This window comes from Mirounga angustirostris, unplaced genomic scaffold (genome assembly GCF_029215605.1).
Source record: "Mirounga angustirostris isolate CCGP_5_RB_7025 unplaced genomic scaffold, mMirAng1.0.hap1 SCAF_6, whole genome shotgun sequence".
In the NCBI taxonomy this organism is placed as follows: Eukaryota; Metazoa; Chordata; class Mammalia; order Carnivora; family Phocidae; genus Mirounga; species Mirounga angustirostris.
In genome coordinates this window covers 9698458-9716340 of record NW_026991714.1, presented here as the reverse complement: position 1 = coordinate 9716340, position 17883 = coordinate 9698458, and the positions used below count along the sequence as shown (strand labels likewise).

Here is a 17883-nt window from a genome sequence, read left to right as displayed (position 1 = left end):
TATTTTACCAAAGGCTTCTCCATGCCTCTTCTCATCCCCAGACAGTCTTGCAGGGAGTGTACTTTTGCTGTTGATATTATTGTCTCCATTTTACAGACCATAAATTGAGATCCAGAGGGGTTAAGTGACTTATCCATGGGCACACAAACAGGAAATGTCAGGAGCTAGGATTCGAACTGGGCCATTTGGCTCCAAATCCCATGCTAGGACACGGCACTGTGCGGCCTCCCCACGCATTCCCTGCCTGGAGGGCACCCAAAGAGAAGGAAGCAAGGGAGAAAGCATGCCACGTTCCCCTCCACGGCCACGTAGTCCCTACCAACTACTGAGTGGACGTATTAAAAATAAGAGGACGAACAGTGTTTTCTTAGGCAGAGAACCTTGTAATCCTCGGGGAGACTAGCCCCCCAAGAATGCCTGTCAGGGGCTGCAGGGTGGGGGAGCTGCGGTCATCTGGCAGCTCTCAGCACAGCCCTGGTCATTAGTAGAGGAGGAAGTCGGCTCTCCTCGTCTCAGAGCCCCTTCAACAACCCATAAGCACAAAAGGAGGAGGAAAGCATGCATTCCGCAGCTGAGGTCCCAGCTGAGCGAGACCTTGCCGGCCACCATCCCTCCATGTGGCAGGAGCGGCCCCTGGGGCGGAGGCAGTGCAAACGACGGCTTTCGGAGTTCTGGTTGGCACATTGAATGTTCTTGTTAGAACTGAGGGCACAATTAGGCATTGCCAGAGCCAGCTCCCAACTGCGTTGCAAAGAAAGATGTAAACACACACACACACACACACACACACAGACCCACTACACTCACACACTCCTCAAGCTGAAAAGAAAATTAATCAAAAACCCAATGAACGCCTGAACTCTATAATTAAGCCTAAATGATCCTCAGATAGAAAGGGAGCTGAGTGAGCAAGCTCAGTGCACACAGATATTTTTACCCCAGAGTCTTACTGCCATTAATTTCTTTTGAGATCTTGAGTACATCTGGTTCCAGTTTTCCCAGTAGGACATCTGCCTCTAGAAGGCCTACAGGAGACTTGCCAGCTCAGTGGCCAGAGGACAGCCAAGGTTATTTGGCCATCCTCAAACACTTTTACAGGAATGTGTCTGGGGAGCTGAGGGCCAGGGCCGTGCTCCCTCCCCGATGCATCCTACTGCTAACCTCAGTCCTGCTAACGATTCCTTCCAGGCATACCATGCTTTACAGTTCACAAAGGGTTTTTCCTGTCCTTTACATAGAGTAAAAAAGAGTTCTGTTGAAGAGAGGAAATCTTAGTATTGGCCTAATCTTTCTATCCTTATTATTAACAACAACAACTCCCCTTTGGTATGTTACACTTTACACAGCACAGACACAGAGATTCTGTCATTTTGTCTCAATGATCCAGTAAGAGCTGCCCTATGTCCCTATTTTACAGATGAAGGATTTGAGGAGAAAGGTCAAGTGACCTGTCCAAGGTCACCCTAATGTTAGTAGTGCACAGAGGAGTTGAGCTTCGGTCTTCTGGCTGCATACCTGCACTCCATTCTCATGGAACATTCTCTCCTTCGTTCAATGCAAGCATTTTTTCTCTGTTTGTCCAGCCACTGCTGTTCCTTGGGCAAGGCTGACTAACTAGGAGAGGGTGTCTTTTTAGGAATGCAGAAATTGATCCTTTTTGATTGATCCCTGGATGCAGTTTAAGACAGAATCAGCTCTCCGGAAGAGTCTGGGTTCAGCTATCCCAGGCTCTGTGCCTTCAGGTGATTTCTCTCCTATTCCTCATTGGAAGGGAGGCCCTTTTGGGTGCTCTGAAGTTGGAGGCCAGAGCCCAGGACTTCAGCGTGACTTGCGATCCAGCTGGTGAACTAGACCTTGAGCAAATCATTTAATTCACCTGGGCTTCCATTTGCTCTTCTGTTAACTGAGCCACTAATACAACCCAGCCAACATCACAGTCAGGAAGACACAGGGGGATGATGTCTGGAAACACTCCCAAAATGTCTAACATGCTGCCTGTTGTAAGGTATTGTCACATTGGTAGAATCACAAGGCCCAGAGCTAATTGCACGATTTCAAGTTCCATCTACTAGGAAGCCCAAAACCATTTCAGGGAAACCCACTCTGCCCGCCAAGTAAGCCTGGCCTCAGTGGAGGGTGGTGGGGTTTGAGCTCCCCAACCCCCCCTTGCCCCCAAACACCTTGCTGGAGAGGCCTGGACCCTGGCAGTCAGGAAAAGAAAGGAGACCACTACGTAGCCCTGTAGGAAGCAGCTCTGGGCAGAATTTGTAGCTGCAACTCCAAGAAGCCTTTGGAAAGGAAAGGAGGCTGAACATCAGATCTGGGCCAAACTTGAAATCCCAGCACACTTTGCCTGGTTTAAGCCACCTAGAGAAGCCAGCCAGGGGCAGGGGCCCTTTTCCTGTTGTGAGCTCAGGCAAGAGATACAGAGGCAGTAAATGGTGATAATAATAATTTTACACACACACACACACACACACACACATACACCTTTCTGTGGATTTCCACTGATACAGAGGGGGAAAATATATATATAGTGTTGGGGGTGGGGATCTCCCACTGTCCTGTCTCTACACAGTTTCTGATGCCCCAGATCTTGGCTAGGACACCACAGTTTGGAGGTCGCATTACAGATCTGGCTCTGAGTATGCAAATAAAAGGATATGTTTCTTCAAATGTTCCACCCCCCAGGCTGTCCCACCACATGGCGGGCATACGTGGTTATGGTCCCTCTCTGCCCACCCTGCCTGCTGTGGCCCCATTCCACATGGCCCCACCTGGACCAGCCATGCAGCTTGCCTCAGGACTGCTTCCCAAGGCCCCCTGGCCCCACATACCCCACTGCACCCCTCCCCAGCCAGACCCAGCATCACGGGCCCTCTGAGGAGAGAGGTAATCTGGCCCAGCTGGGGAGTGGTCCAGAAGAGAAACCACCCGCTCTTCTCACCGGGATAAATATGAAGCCAGGCCTCTGGGCAGCAGTCCACATGGCCACACGCAGGAGCCTCTCCTCTGCCTCCGGGCTCCCAGGGGTCCTTAGCTAACCCAGAACATGTGGCTCAGTCCTTAAAGCCGCTGAGTGAAATGCCGAGAGAAGGGAAAATAGACGCTATGGCATTACAGCGCTGAGGGGAGAAGGCCGAGACCCAGAGCAGTGGCCCAGCTGCCCTTGGACACCCCTGGGGACCATGGGGGGCTCTGACAGGGCATGCGAAGCATTCAAACAGCAAGATGGCTACATGGGGGGCTGGTCTCAGGCTGGCTGATGCCCCATGTCTCTGGGAACAGGGAGGAGACAGGAAGGACGGCAGAATACTTTGCCTCAGGCCCGGCTCAGGATGAGGGTGAACCAACCAGGCGCCCAGGGTGCAAAAATTTCAGAAGGCCCTCGATGCAGGTTTGTGCAAAGACTGGCTCTGCACTTGCTGAGCACGAACGCCCTGCGGTGTCTGCCCTGGATGCCTGGCTTCCCTCACCCTGCTCCCAGCCCTGCTCTGTGCCACCGTCTACATGCTGCTTTCTTCACAGGAAGGGAGGGTAGGGGTGGCTCCCGTGAGATCCCTCGGGATACTCATTCTCCCAGCAAGTGTTTATACGGAGCATCTACTATGTGCCAGACTAAACAGAGCCCCTGCCCAGAGGGAGACGATGCTCACAGGAAGCTCTGGGCACCACTCATCCTCTCCTTTGGTGCCATACATCACAAGTAACCCCAGAAGTTTAACAAGCGCTCCCTTAGTCTGCCTGTGAGGGGAAGACGCCTTTCCGGCACGAGGACTTGGTGAGGACGGGTGAGGAGACAAGCAGCATTCTGTCGTGTTGTTTGATCTCTTCCAAGGAAAGGCACTAGGGAGAGCCTACAGCCTCATCCACACATACACAGGCTCTGGTGATGGGAGAAACAGCTGGTTATCTCTCCATCTGCTCTTGTCCCCTCACCCCCACCCTCCAAACCAATTAGAATATTCCACACAGACATGATCCAATGAAATGTTAATTGGAAAAATAACAGGAAAGATAATACATGCACTTCAGGCTGAGAACTATTTCATTAAACTGGTCTTTGAAAGCAAGACAGCCAATTAAATTATTTCCCACTTCACTCCCTCATGTACCAGAAACTATAGAAAGCTATTACTTCTAATTAATTAGGAAAGAAAGAAGGGCCCTGCATATGCATATCAGATGAACGGGGACTTAGGCTCTACACCACCTAGCTCTTCGTGTGCAGTGCACGTGTGCATACACACGCACACATACACACACATGCATGTACACACGCACACCCCACGTGTACATGCATGTGCACGTGTGCGTGCACACACACATGTGCATGTACACCTATGCACATGCATACACACGCACACATATGCACATGCACGTACACACACACATGCCTTAGGGTTGAAGACTCATCTGCTGTCTCACCTGAAAAATGTCATGGGTCTTCTGAAAACAGCAAAAAAAAAAAATCTGCTCCCAAGAGTCACTCACAAAATCAAACAAAGGAAAATGCCTTTTTTGGGCACATTCATCAGAAAGGAAATAGGGGCCTTTGTTGTGAGAAAATAAGCAGCTCTAAACTCATTTGGATTCAAAACGATCTTGTCCTTTCCTTTTCAGGAAAGAAGGAGGCACTTCCCAAGCCAGCTCCCTCCTTCAAATGCTCAGGATGGTGTCAGGGACCAGGAGACCGGTCCTTTTGAATGGACCTTAATATGCAGGTCTCATGCAAGGCATCTTCACGTTTCCATCTGTGAAATGGGAAGAAGTCCTGTTCTCAGTGCCACAGTCAGCCCCCCGAAATTTTTAAGCTTGTGAGAACACATTGGCAGAGTTTCCTGGGGGAAACTGAGAGATAAAACTCAACCATGCAGTTAAAATATTTCCTGTACCAAAATTATGCTAACCCAAAGGTAACCTTACTGTATAGTAAGTTGAATACAGTTAACAGATATGAACATTATAATAATGAATATAATGGTCATATAAAGCAGTTGTCACAATGATGTGACATTTGCACACAGGCTTCTCTCCAGTATGGTCCATGAGCAGCGCACAGCCTCCGAGGTTGTCTCAAGGCTTCTGCACACGAGTGCCCATGTCACGTCCCAACTTCCGCCATCATCCCCCACGTCTGTCATTCTGTGCCATGCAAGATATCAAGGGCCAGCAGAGCCTAGCACTCTCAGTGCCTCTGACCACTCACTCGCTGCAGGGGGCGGGGGACAGGCACTGGGTACACTAGGGCACAACAGCTAGAGTACAGGGTGTATGGAGGAACCGTTTCTAGAATGGCTTATAGGCTATTAAGTCCCCATTTGTACATACAATGTGGTTGTCTGCAAACTTCAAACAACTGGAACGAGTTTATTTGACAACCTCTGTAAGAACCAGGGATTTGTTTTCTTCTTGAAATTGAAACCATGCAGACATTCTGAAAATGCAATGGTGTTCATTTGTTGTTGGAAAAACTCGTTCTGCTGTGCATCCCTGTAAGCAGAGCCAGTATATCAAAAATCCAAAGACACAAAGCAGAAAAAATGATCAGGGAAGAAAGAGGAGGATGCCTGGTGCTTGGATTTACCTCGGAGCAACTCTTCCTTCCATGCATTCAAAAGTACTCTTTTTATTTGAAAGATTCAGTTCGCCCCCTTCTTTAGGACCATAACTATTAAAGTGATATATACAAATACCCACCCACACACAAAAATAGTGGCAGCAAGTTTGTCTTAAAAAGACAAACTGACTGACAACTTCAAGTTGAGTAGTATAGACCTACACTCGAGAAATTTTAGTGCAGTTGGAGTGTGCGCCCAGGCACAGGAATTTGGGGTAAGCCACAGGGTTCTGGTGAATCAGCGAGTCTTGCAAATCTCCTTGTGCCTTCAGATGCTGAAAAACAAGGCAGGGGGGTGGGGGGTCTGGAATTCCCACCCATTTCTTTAGATCCCTTTGTGCCTTGCTGGTGGATAACACCTATGGATGATCTGGAATCCCTTAATATTATTTTAGTTTTTAATCATTTTTTAAGACCCACATAAATACTATAGACCATCTTTACAGAGAAATGCATATGTAAATAAGTCCCAATAACTTCACATAAAATTGCAGGGTCGTTGTCCCCTTGAAATCTATAAAGCCAGATTATAACCATCTGCTTTTAAGGAATGACATTCTTTGGTCACTGTCTTCATGCCCATCTTATTTACATGTTTCCATGTGCACATACAGGTCACCTAGTAGGACAAGGCACGTCCAGCAAGCAGAACCACATGGCAGAGACTAAAGAGGAGGAAATGAGCCATGGCTGGTGGTTCTAGAAGCTGAAGACCTGGACAGCTGATTTCCCATTAAAACGAGTGCCATTCTCCCTGTCTCCTAGCCATCCTCCCATCCCGTGAGCTGTACCCCCTCCTACCAAAGCACGGGTCATGCAGCACTCCCCATGGACTGGCTGGGCTCGGCTCGGCTCTTGGCGGGCTGTGCTGAAGTGGGAGCTGTGTCTGCTGTATCTTTTTGTGTGGAAAGATTGGGTCCATCCAGATCTCAAGTCCATCCCCGACCCTCTAAAGTGAAGCTGCCCAGGGAGGAAGAGCTGGTCAGCCTGGACTTCAGACACCTAACATGGCCCAGCCTTGGTTCCCAAACTCTTGCCTTCCCTCCCTACGCTTTTGGGTCTGAAACAGCGGGAATGCATATCTCCCCTTTTCCTCCCTTCTCCACATGGGGGGCCAGTGTGGATACGCTCTTGAGATTTCTCTGATCCTTGGAGCTAGGGCCAAAGCAGTCCTGCTTCCCTGGCATGACCAGGCTGGGTGTCTTCAGGTGACCAAGGGCAAGTGTATGTCAGCAGGATCGATGTGGGGAGGGGAGAGCCACCCTAAGAGGGGAAAAATGGTGTGCATTGTTTTATTTATTGGTTTATTGGTTGGCTTGCTTACTGGTTGATTCATTTATAAAATATGTATTTATTATACAGCAGAAAACCCACTCCCATCTTTGAGGCGTCCAGCCCCGGAATCTGTCTTCTTGGCCCTGGAGAGCACAGTGAGTGACTCCTCTCTGAAGCCACAGAAAAAACAGAGGGGGGATTTCTCTCTCTGTGCCCAAACACTTCTACCCCAACCAGATTTTCAGCCAGAAGTGGGGTTAGAAACCACCAGCTCTAGTGAGGCAATAAAGCCATACAAATCAGCAGAAAGAGGGTCAACTGTCCAAGTAGAAGCTCCCAGCATCCCGCCCTCCCCTCCCCCTCACAGCATAACCCCTCCCCTGCTCTGTGTGCACGTGGGGCGGACCGGGAGGGGGGGGGGCAGTCAGCTGCAGCCTGGCCACCTCGGATCTAGATTTTTCCTTCTGCTCTGGTGCCGCCTTCTGAAGTCCACATGCACATTAGAGATGCCTGAGGAGCTTAAAAACCATCCATACCCGGTCCCCTCTCCAACTCATTACAGCAGAATCTGGGGATAGAGCCTGGGCATGGGTGTTTTTAAAAGTACCCCCAGATGATCCTAATGTGAGGCTAGGGTTGAGAAGCACTTCTAGTGTTTTTTCCCTTCGTCCCTCCCACCCATCCACATCCTTCATCCTCTATTTCCGGAGCTTTCTGCCTTGCCAAGAATGGGAGTGGCCACTGGGGAATGAGAACTCTCTTCCCATTTCTCCAGCCCCTCCTCCTCACTCAACCTTACCCATCAGGTCAACCAACCTGAGTGGATCCCTGGAGAGTTGGCAGGTCCCACCATTTTGCACCCTGAGGCTGGTGCCTACACCCAGCCCGGGGGCTCTCAAACGGTGTCCAGCTTTTCTAGGAATAGAAACCCACTCCCCACCAGATTCTCTTTTCATCTGCCCCAGACTCCCCAACTCCAAAGGTTTAAAGGGCACTTGGGTGACATTTATGTCTCCAAATCCCAATCCTGATGGGAAGGCCCGTGCTGAGTCTTGATAACCCAAGGCTTGGCTATTTCTGCAGAGCCACCTGAATTGAATGAGGGTCAACTGGTAACAGAGGAAGGAGTCTCATTACCCCAAGCCAGTTCTTTCCCCAACAGTTGTGCAGCATCCAAATCCCAAATGGCTGAGAAGAGACATCTCCCCCTTCACACTTTACAAGATCTCCACTGAGTGTGAGTAAATGCGTGTGTATGTGTGTGATGCATACGTGTGTATGTGTGTGATGTGCATCAGCTGCATACAAACCGAGATCCACAGAGATGTACCATGTTCATAAATGGGCCTAGGTGATTTCCATATTAGATATATACACAAGAATGTTGTAATATATACAAACTGTTACACACACACACACACAGTCCAGGGAAACCTGGGATGTGGGAAGAGGTTTTTTTCGTACTTGATCTCCCCCATCTGAGTAATTTCCTGGGGCGAGTACTAGTTCACACACACCCTCCGTTGCCCAGCCTGTCCCCTCTGCATTCCATACCACCAAGCCTTCTTTCCCCATTAGTCAGAATGTCCCTGCCCTATGTCCCATCTCTCAGGGTCCTACTCTCTGATAGGTGACAGACAGTTCAGTCAGTGGGTGCTAAAGAGTTGAGGGTTACCCCTCCCAGGTGACATTCATGTTTTAATTGGGGCTACAGATAATGCCTTAATCCGAAGGAGTGGCTCTAACAGTGGGTATCTCAGGCACAGCAGTGGGCCAGTAAGGGAGATTATTTTTTATCAGGGGAGCTTTTTAGAGCCCCCCAACCACACTTATCTCTAAGATCAACCCTTCATAAGTACATGAGCACAAGCAAGCACACTTACCTATGTACACTTTCCAGAATGTTGACACTCCTCCCTTATATTGGCCCGAATTTTACAAATGAAAAAAAAAAAAGAAGAAGAAGAAGAAAAAGAAGAAGGAACAGCTAAATTAATTTAAACCTCACTGGGAAATGTAGCCTGTATTTCACTGGCTGCCAGCCACCTGGCCCACCCCACCCTGTTCCATTTCCCTGCTGCTCCTTCTCTTTTCTGCTACCACCCCATCAGTTAATTTACTCAAAAGTGTCCTCTCTGTGCCCCCCTCCCCCCGTGCCCTCCAACAGATGTATTTCCTTCCTTCACTGTTTCCCGTTTGGAATTGTGCTGTTTTTCGGTGTTGTCTGGACAAAGAGCAGGTGAAAAGCATGAGCATGTGTGTATCACTTGGAAGAAAGAGAAACCGGGTATTCTGCTGCAGTTTGGAGAAAAAGCCACCCAAGGAAGAGACGAAAGCTGGCTCTGCAGAGTGCCTTAAAAATGACTTCAATTAGGAAATTCTGAGTCGTCAGTCTTTGGATGTTACATAAACTCAAACAGATGTTGCATTTCACTTCTCTGGGATTAAAAAAAGTTAAATACAGTATGTATTCAACAACAACAAAGTATCTTTTCTCTTTAATTTGGTCATTAAAGATGCAGCGGCTGGTTTTGTTTTGTTTTGTTTTGTTTTAAAGCCTTGGGGAGGCCTCAGAATAAGCAGCTCTGGGACGTACAGAGGGCAGATGCAAGAGTCCTGCCCATTAGGACAACTGGTGGGCTAAGGCCAACTTAGTGCTATGAAACTGGGGAGGGGAGAACATTCTAGAAAAGAAGAGGGCAAACCTTGCCCTTTATCCCCTCCCCACCACTACTCCTCTTTAGAGCACCCTTTGGTCAGTTTCTGCTTTGCCTTTGCTAAATGATTTCCCCTTAGTTCAACACTTGCCACCTAGGATTCTACTTAAACAAGATAACGTGAAGAGTCTGAGCTCCCAAAGGTAGTTAAGGCTTCTGGGATATCGCCTTCTCTCCCTCGAGTCACGTTTTTTAATGGTCAGACCTATCTGGGCAACAATGGGAAGTGTAGTTGGGATGGAGATCTTGGCGTGCACGTGGATTCTGAACACTCTGCAGATGGGAAGGAACTGGGGAGCACAGCTCTCCAGCCCTGGCCGGCCACAGCACCCACCCCCGCACCCCACCCCTGCCTCTCCCGCCTCCTCCTCACCCTGCTTTTCTGCTGGAAGTAAGCACCTGGCTGGCAAGTGCTTGGTGTCATCGGGCTAACAGCTGTTCTTTCTATTGGACCTTTTATTCAGAGCTATCATGGCTATTTGCCACAAGAAATGGGACCCTTTTAAGGGGTCAGCAGTTTTAAGAGGGCTAGGAGTCAAAAATTCATATTTGTTCTCTCTTTCTCTCTCTCTCTCTCTCTCTTTCTCTCTCACCATTCAAAAGAGGAAAAGCAAGAAGGAGACCCAGATACTCAAAGAATGGTAAATAGTGGTTTCCACTAGGGGGAAGAAATGTTATCTATCATGCCTCTCCTGGGGTGAGGGGCGGTACAATTTTAAACATATGTATTTATAAGTAGGACCCCCCCCCCCCCACCAAGTGAGCCAAGCAGGACATGCACAGTTCTGTGGGAAGCAGCCATAGAGGCACATTTCGGAAATGGGATTCCTGCATCTTCTCCAGTAAAAAGCATAATCTGAAGTATATCCTGTGTGAAAGGGCAATTGGCACTTTTTCCTAATTAATTTATTTTAAGAAATAAACACTGCCCTGGTGATGGCTGAACACACCGAGTGTGTGTGTGTCTGTGTGTCTGTGTGTGTACATGTATAAAGCTCAAACGTATAAATGAGGGTTGGGAACATAGTGACAGTTGAGGCAAACTTGAAAATAAGTGGTATTTCTTTCTCGCTAAAAGAAACTGTAAAATTCTATGTTAAACTCCATAATGGTTTAGAAGAGGAAACAATGATGTATTTGATTTAAAATATATATATATATATATATATACACACACACACACACACACACACTTAAAGAAGAAATTTGGGGGAACAAAGAATAGTCAAACAAAAACTGTATATTTATTGCTACCTATGTGAAGAAATGGTACAACCTGCCTAATCAACTTATGGCACAAATATGATCACATTTGCTTTATTTTTCAAATTAATTACCTGAACTTTCTTAGGCCCTGTTAGCAGAGAGTTCAGTAATCCCTTCTTGAGGCTCCTCAACCCACCCACCCCCAATTTCTCAGTAACCCTGTGTCCTGAACTCATCCCAAAGAGAGCCGAAACACCAAACAGAAAGAACACGGTCATGTTCATCCATTGCTGCCTTCCCTTCCCACCAGCTGAGGGAAGATAGCAGTTCACTGTTGCTGGGATGCCCAGGACAAAAGTTATCACCTTGGTACGGCTTTGGACACCATATTCTGCTCAGTCACTGTTCTCAAAGAGAAACGATGCCAAGGGTGCTGGGAACCGGAGGCCCTTCTAAAATCCATCCCATGTTGTGCTGAAACCACCTTCCTCACAACTTTCTAAACCTCTATGTTACACCCAGTTCAACAACCTAAAGCCCTGTCCGCCCACCCAAGTCAGTGACCTTAGCACTCTTCCTGCTCTGAGCCCAAGTATGGGTCCCTTGGAGATCCCCACGGGTGTCCCAACTTCAAACCTAGGAAAGGGAATTGGGTCTCATTCCCTGACTTACAGAAAGGCCCAGATCTCCTAGGCAAGCTGATCCACTTCTGCCTTGCCCTCTCCCTGAAGCCCCTGTTTGCATAAATAAGGAGACCACTGGAGTGATCTGCAGAGCAAGAGATTTATTTATTTCAACAAATACTTATTAAGTGACCAGCATGTACCAGACACTATTCTAGATGCTGAGCAGTCCTCAGGATCACACAGACAAAAAACCCATCCCTCCTGGAACTGCCATTCTAGTGGAGGGAGAGATAGGCGATAGACATAATGAATAAGGAAATTGTATGTTATGTGGTGAGAGGTTCAATGGGAGGGGACAAGAACAGAGAAGGGGGATCAAGAGTTCAGGAAGATCAGCTTCCAGGTGCTTTTCTATCTGGGCCATATGCCAAGAAGCAGCTGCCAATTGCATTTACTAATAAGAACAATAGTAATCATGCCCTCTCCCATTTAACCTATGCATCAGGAGGTGCCCTGGGCCACGGAAGGATCACTTCACACTCTCCAAGGCAGTCTCAGGTTGATCACCTCCTATCTCGGGCAACTTGTGGAGCCTTCACTGACTGCTGCTGAGCAAGGTGAAGTGGCCCCCGAGGGCCACATGGCTACTAAGAGTCAGGCTCTCCTGACTCCCTTGTATGATGTCCCCAATGAACGTGGAAAGAGCACAAGACATGAAGCCCAAAGATTCAAAACTGAGACCCAGCATTGCCTCTTACTAGGTGTACGCAACCTAGAAAAGTTCCCTGCAAACAGAAGATAAGACTGGATGTGAAATTACATTATAAATCAGAAGGCATGGGACAAATGACACTTTTGGGCAACTCCGCGGGCTGCCTCAACACCCCACTTACCTGCTATTGGTGTGATTCATTAAGTAAATAAATATAATTAAAAAGAGTTATTTTTACAGCATGCTGCACACAACTCCCAAAGCAATCCTTACTCAAGTTGGGAAAATTAAAACAGTATATATTTTCTGTCTGTAAACTAATTATCTGATTCCAACTGGATTCAGAGCAAGCCCACTTGCAGGTACTCTACGAAAGCATGCACATAACTACACAAAATGTGCTGAAGAAGCACTGGGACATGGTCCTTGCCAGGAGCTTCTGAGCCCTGTGTGTGGAGAAAAGGACATTCATGTGACGGATCCCAGGGGTGTGGGTGTGGCGACAAACAAGCAGTTGGATTTATTGTCCCATCCCAGGCCTCTGGCTTCCCTTTGTTATCTCAGCCATTGGAGGATGCTCACCATGGAGCAGAAAGAAGTGTCATGCTGGTCTGAAAGGCAGCTGGTCCTGCGCCCATCAGTCTAACCTAGTAAGTAAGAATGAATTCAGCTTCTGGGAAAGCTTAGAAGATAAAAACTATAGGCAGGAAGTTGCTATGCACTGAGCGTGTCCCCCAAAATGCCTATGTTGAAAGCATATCACCCACAGTGATGGTATTTGGAGACTGGGAGGTAATTAGGTTTGGGGGGTATTTTAGTCTTGGAGAGGTGATCAGGTTTGGATGAGGTCATGGGGAAGGAGCCTCCCTGGTGGGCGTGGTGCCCTTATAAAGGGATGAAAAGACCCTAGCTCACTCACTTGTGCTCTCTTGCTCTCGCTCTCACTCGTTCGCTCTCTTTCTCCCCCAAGTGAGGAAACCAGGAAGAGCTCCCTCACTAGAACCACACCATGCGGCCACCTGATCTTGGACTTCCAGCCTCCAGAACTGTGAGAAGGAAATGTCTGTTGGTCAAGCAATCCAATTTATGGTGTTCTCATAGCGGTCCCAACTGACTAAGACAAGAAGCATACTCTCTTTTCCGAAATGGTTCGTAGAGCTGCCAGAGGTTGCCTGCTCTCCTCTCCCCACGGTCAGGGTGAGAGACTTTAGAACAACAAGGGAAGACAGTAAGTAGCCTCTTCAGCCATCCTCCCAGCTTGGAGGGTGTGCAGAAGTGTCCCTTCCCTGCTTCTGCAGTTCCTCACTGTCAAGATGCCAAGGGAAGTGGGACAAAACCACCCAAAACACAAAGATACTTGATAAGCCCAGGGTCAGCATGAAGGAAGCGGGCAAGCCTCATTTTCATAGGGAAGGATAGAGAATGAACCAAGACAGAAAATGAAACAAATCCCGGAATAAGCAAGAAGCATGTGGGAGAAGCTAGAACCACGATGGTCATAGTTTCCAAACTAAAACTTCATGTGCATAGCCTGACAAAGACACAAAATAGTTTAAATAGAATCTATCCGCAAAGTTCAGGAATGTGTCTGTGTCTCCACCCAGCAGCGCCGTCTGAGGTGTAGCAATTATTCACTCTAGTGAGAGCATCTACACTGAAGATGATGGGAACCAATTATTTTCCTATCACTGAGGAAAGACAGAGAAATGGGCTCCAACCAAAGCTGTAGGGATCTTCTGTTAAGATTCTGAGAGAGGGGCGCCTGGGTGGCTCAGTCGGTTAAGCGACTGCCTTCGGCTCAGGTCATGATCCTGGAGTCCCCGGATCGAGTCCCGCATCGGGCTCCCTGCTCGGCGGGGAGTCTGCTTCTCCCTCTGACCCTCCCCCCTCTCGTGTACTCTTTTTCTCTCTCTCACTCTCTCAAATAAATAAATAAAATCTTAAAAAAAAAAAAAGATTCTGAGAGAGTGAAAAATGGTCTTTGGTGGGGAGCTATTCTTTCCTTCCTAACATGCCTCTCCCACCCCAAACAGAGGGGTCCACAAGGCAGCAGCAAACACTGCAGGCTGGAGAGTTTGTCCCTGAGCATTTCTGAGTTGACTTGGGCTACTTCTTCTGAATTCCAGTGTATTAAATTGATGGTTATAAGGACCGCCCCCCAAATCCCATGTCTTTAAGAGAGCTTCCCCCACCCCAGGAGGAGCAGTGCCCCTTAGTAGGAATTAGAAGTTGGGGGTGGTGGGTCTGGGGCGCTGAGTCGCTCAGTAACCACACAGCCTGGGATCCCAGGGGCAGGGAGGCCATCGCCCAAAGCAGTGGAAGAAACAGCACCAAAGCCGACTAGGGACCCCAACTCCGCACTGCCTCCTCCCCTCTAGGGAGAGATCTCCCTGCTGGTGAGTTCACAGAGGCAGAAACCAGAGGCTGTGAACAAGGACATTCTTATATCCCTGTTGAACACCTCTGTTGCCAACTCATGCTAGGGAACTACTGCATGTGATGAGGCGGCCCCTCAGAAACAGGGAGTGGGGGGCCCATTCAGTTGAACAAACCTCCTAGGAGTACCTACTATGTGGGGGATGGGAAGAGGAGCAGGACACTACCTCTTGAGTACCAAGCCCCCAGATGAGCCCACGAGGAAGCCTGTGACTGGAGTCTGGTAGGGGGACGTGAATCTGCTATGAAAGAGGACAGGGGTCCCAGAGTCCAGGGAGCAGGGGCTTGGAAACCAAGCAGCGGAGTTTCCCAGCGATTTCTCCTGTGGCCCACAACCAGGGAAGGGCCAGGCAGCACCCCTCAGCAGAGGTGCAAGATGAGCCTCCCTTCAGTCCAATTATTCAGCCCCCAGAAATACCCATTCCTTCATTATTTACTCAACAAACATGTCGGGCACACCTGCTTGGTGCCAGGCACTGTTTTAGGGGTGGGAGACCCAGTGGTGAACAAGGCAGGCAAACCTCTGCTTACATTCTAGTTGGAGGCTGCAGAGTGATAGATAGTAAAATCAGTAACCAAAATAGAGGCTATGTTAGTGATCTGTGCTCTGGAGGAGAATATAGCAGGAAATGAAAATATAGATTGATGGGTTTCAAACAGGAGGGTCAGGAAAGGTTCAGGAGAAGGTAGCATTTAAACATAGACTTGAAAGAAGTGGGTGTCAGGCGGATACCTAGAGAAGGAGCTTATCAGGAAGAGGAAACCAGCAGTGCAAAGGCCCTGAGGCCGGAGTGAACAGGAAGTGGACATGATTGAGGAACTACAGAAGCCCAGTGGGGTTAGAGTGGAATGAGCCTTGTCTTTGAGACCCAGCTTGCCAGGAACTCATCTGAGTGCCTTACTGCGTCTGAACTGGCCCTGCCCACTGGTCTTCCATCAGAGGAGAGGATGTCCTGGCTGGGTAGCCAATTTCCCCATGAAAATTCTTCAGTAGTTCCTGGGTCTTTGATGGAGGTGAGTTCGTGCTGGGCAAAGGAAGGAAGGAAATAAGGAGAAGCAGGTATAGGACACGTGGGGTTGCAGCAAGACTGAGGACTGTGAACAGGTCCTGCTAGTCTCTTGGCAACGGGGCACGAGCTGCCCCTGTGCGAGGGCCCATCCGCCCTTGCCCCCGCTCCTGCTGCAGGGCTCAGTTGTTCCGGCTGCCGGTACGCACTTCTGTACTCACCTCGGCTGCTCGGCAGTTCGCTTATTGTGAGTTTCTTGAGGTCAGCAGCAATACCATAATTCCAGGACCTCAGAAGAGAGGGTCACTGGGTGAATGAATAGGAGATTCTAGGATCATTGCCTTCCTTAGAACCGAGTGCTCTGAGGGCAGTTACTGCAGCCTCATGGAGGGAGCATCTACACTGGGGCAAAACCGTTCCTTTTCGGACTCTCCCACTGCATCTGCGAGCTGGTGAGCTGGTGAGCTGGCACACAGGCCTGCATATCCCATCCGCCATTGGCCTGGGACTGGAGATCCTTGGGGTGGGCCAGAGTCTCCCCAGAGCTGGAATCCACAGAACACAGCCCAGCTCCCAGTCTTGGCTCCCAGTCTTCGTGAGGACCCAGCAGGAGTCACAGGGCATGGCCCTTCCCTGGTGGGGAGGGGGCGGTGGGAGGGGGGGTCCCAGGACTGGCGCTAAGTGCCTGAGGATAAACCCAAGCAGGAATCTACATCGATGCCATTTTGGGGGCCCAGGGGGAAAGAGGTCATTTTTGCTGGCTTTGCTTGCCTATCTTTTTGCCAAAGTGAGACTTTAGCCGTGGTAGTCACTGCTTCAAAAGCCCAGGGTTTACCCACAAATGCCCCCATCACAACAGGCTGCTTTGAAGGAACCAATTCCCAGGGCGGGTCACAACGCAATGAGAAGGGGCAGCGGCCAGGGTGTAGCCACAGCCCCCCGCCTCCCGGCCCCTCCACCCCTCCACCCCAGGGGCGTTTGTCCACACCTGGTGCGCTGGCTCCCGCCTCTTGGCCATCACACAGAAACACACCAGTGGCCATTCACCGTGCCAGCGCGGCAGATGTGTTGGTCTAGGGCACCGGGGTGTGAGAAAACAAATCCTTTGTAGAGCAAATGTGCAGAACGCTTATTTATGTGTTAGACATTTCAAATCCTGTTTTCTGCAAAGCTGGCTCCCAGGCAAGTGAAGCTGCATAGAAAATCTTGGAGGTTGAGATGATTTAAGCACAAGGGGGGAAGTCAGGGGACTCTGGAACACAGCCCTCTCGACAAGAGGGTGAAACCTGATCATCTCTTGGGAGAAGGCACCTGGGAACTAAGAAGAGGGAAAGAGGGGAACCTATTTTTTGCAACATATCCTTTTGCCCTATTTTGTTTCTATGTATGTGTAATAGCTTTTCAAAAAGTTTTTAATCCATCATATTTAATATAGAGAGACTTTCCCACCTTTTACATTGATATTCATCCAATCGCTATGTATTTCCTTTTCAAGAAGCATTGAAAAATACACTTAGTCGGGCGCCTGGGTGGCTCAGATGGTTAGGCGTCTGCCTTCGGCTCAGGTCATGATCCCAGGGTCCTGGGATCGAGTCCCGCATCGGGCTCCCTGCTAGGCGGGGAGCCTGCTTCTCCCTCTGCCTCTGTCTCTCTCTCTCTCTCTCTGACTCTCATGAATAAATAAATAAAACATTTAAAAAAAAGAAAGAAATAAAAATACACTTAGTGGACTCACCAGGTGCCGAGTGCTGAGACACCCCTTATTTCGCCTTCACGACAACCCCGCCAGGTAACGGAATGACCACTTTACAGGCAAGGAAGCTAAGGCTCACTGGCACTGAGCAACGCACCCCGGACTCACAGCCATCTGACCGCAGGGTGGGCCGGGCCACCTTCTTGCCTGCTGTACCCGTCCTGAAGGATGGCGGAGAAAGCTCCGGAGGAAGGGTGTTCTGTTGAACACTGGCTGAGAGGCATGATGAGGAAATGGACATCTCCTCCCTCCTCTGGCCTGGAAACATTTTTTTCTTTCCCAACTTGCCTTTTCTGGGGTGTTTGCCTCTCCTAAGTCTCAGCAATAACGAGCTCAGTGTTGTCTCCCAGACTGTGTGGACAAGACAGCAATTAGCTATTCTCACCTCCTATGAGCTCCTTGGTGCTCAAGTGTCTCTTAATTCAAGGCTACAACCACAATTCCTCTTTCTCTCTCTCCTTCTCTCTCTCTCTCTCTCTCTCTCTCTCTCTCACACACACACACACACACACATACACACACAGAGTTCTA

At 49.0% G+C, this 17883-nt stretch overlaps 1 protein-coding gene across 1 annotated transcript in view; it reads left to right on the top strand.

Moving 5' to 3' along the window:
* FAM78B (family with sequence similarity 78 member B) overlaps positions 1 to 9502 on the top strand; it is an 88800-nt gene extending 79298 nt beyond the window's left edge. Inside the window, exon 4 of the transcript XR_010412181.1 lies at positions 6235 to 9502. The gene's annotated coding sequence lies outside the window, so the exon portion shown is untranslated. The remainder of the gene's footprint in view (positions 1 to 6234) is intronic.
* The last annotated feature ends 8381 nt before the right edge of the window (positions 9503 to 17883 follow it).